The following is a 2,245-nucleotide window of genomic DNA, read 5'->3' on the forward strand; positions in this document are numbered from 1 at the left end:
ATATATATATATATATATATATATATATATATATATATATATATATATATATACATATACATATATATATGTATATATACATGTAAAAATAATATACATATATGCATATATACATACGTATACGTACATACCTACATGTATACGTATATACATATTGCATATGTGGGCACAGGACGTCACAAAACATAAACAACAAAAAATAAAATATATATATATAGCTGTTCGTATGTATATATATGTGTGTGTGTGTGTGAGAGAGAGAGAGAGAGAGAGTGTGTATGTGTATATATATTTGTATATATGTGTATGTGTGTATGTATATGTTTGTGTGTCTGTGTTTGTCCCCCCAACGCTTGACAACCAATGCTGGTGTGTTTATGTCCCTGTAACCTAGCAGTTCGGTAAAAGAGACCGATAGAATAAGTAATAGACTTACAAAGAATAATTTCTGGGATCGATTTGCTCGACTAAAGGCGTTGCTCCAGTATGGCTACAGTCAAATGACTGAAACAAGTAAAAGATTAAAAGAGTATATATATACACACATACATACCATACATACATTCAGACGGATGGGCGGACGGGCGGATAGACAGGCAGAGAAGCACTCAGACACACAGACAGATAAACAGATAACTGAAAATGGAAATAATGTGATTTTTTATTCAAATCCACTGCAATTGTTTCGACACCGTTTCGTACCCGTAGTCCATAAGTGAGACCTTGTATAGTCATTATCTTACAACCCAAGTGTGTGGATTGCATCTCCTGAAATAACAGTTTTAAAAAAAGTTCCATGTTATATAATTCCCGCCATTTCACGCAGTTTAATAATGTACTCGCAAAGGGATACGTCATTCTAGCATTCCACACCATATGCATTTTTACTTTTGATGACATCATCTCGCGAATAATTGTGACGAGCTTTACACACAGCATTTTTCAAAGTTTTTTACCTAAATCTTACTTGAGGGCACCACCTTGAATTTTGGAATGAATCGACTCCAGTACTTTTTTTTTATGCCTGGTACTTATTCTATCCGTTCTTTTGCCGAACCTCTAAGTTACGGAGATGTAAACACACCCACACCGTCAAGTGGTGATGGGAGGACAACCACGACGAGCTTGTTTCAGTTTCCTTCTACCAAATCAACTCACAAGGTTTTGGTCAGTCTGAAACTATAATAGAAGACGCTTGGTCAAAGTGCCACGCGGTGGGACTGAACCCAGAACCATGTGCTTGTAATATATATACGCCTCATCGCTGTACACAAAAATTTCTATTAGTTCACTAATAAGAAATATATGCTCATGTGTAGAGACACACATACACGCATACACGGCCACACACACATATATACGCGCGCACACAATCATGTGTGTGCGTGTGTGTATCTGTATGTGAGTGAGTGAGTGTGTGTATGCACAAACAAATATATAAGGATATATACGTATATATGTCTTTGTCTATGTATATATGTATGTATAAAACGAAAACGAGTTTAGAAAAATGACTGAGCGGCGAGAGCCGTGTATTAGACAGTAGATGCAAATATGTGCATATTATACTGAATGGGACTTCGAAGTTCCGTTGGGTATACAGCTTATTGAAATTGATTGATAATTTGATTAAGTTATTCACCTAACGAAAGTTCAAATCGCTGAATTTATTAAAGTTACAAACTATCTGATTGTAACGAATTTCATATTTACTTTATATTCGCACACTTATTGCATAAAAAATTTCATTTAATATACAGTAATCCTTCGACTTTCGCGGGTGTTACGTCCCAAAACAACCCGCGATAGGAAAAAAATCTGCGAAGTAGAAACAATACTGTATTGTATATTTTAATTTTTTTTTTAATAATTTGTACACATTTATTTTATCATAAATGCAAAACAATACAACAGAGGAATCGGTGTAAGCTTCAATAATAAGCTAAGATAGGTGAACCGCGTTAGGTGAAATGCGATGGGACGAAAGATTACTGTATATGTGAGTGTGAGTGTGTGTGTGTGTTAGTATGTGTGCGTGAGCGTTTACGTATGTATATATATATATACACGTGTATAAGGGATGACCACTAGGTGGACATCCCTTATATACGTGTACTACAATTTTTTCTGAATTTTCAGACTTTTTTATATGCTAGGCCACTTGGTTTTAAATTGAATTAATATTCAATTTATCACCCTATCTATATAAATAATATATATATATATATATATATATATATATATA

The sequence above is a fragment of the Octopus bimaculoides genome, chromosome 16, assembly GCF_001194135.2.
Source record: "Octopus bimaculoides isolate UCB-OBI-ISO-001 chromosome 16, ASM119413v2, whole genome shotgun sequence".
Lineage (NCBI taxonomy): Eukaryota > Metazoa > Mollusca > Cephalopoda > Octopoda > Octopodidae > Octopus > Octopus bimaculoides.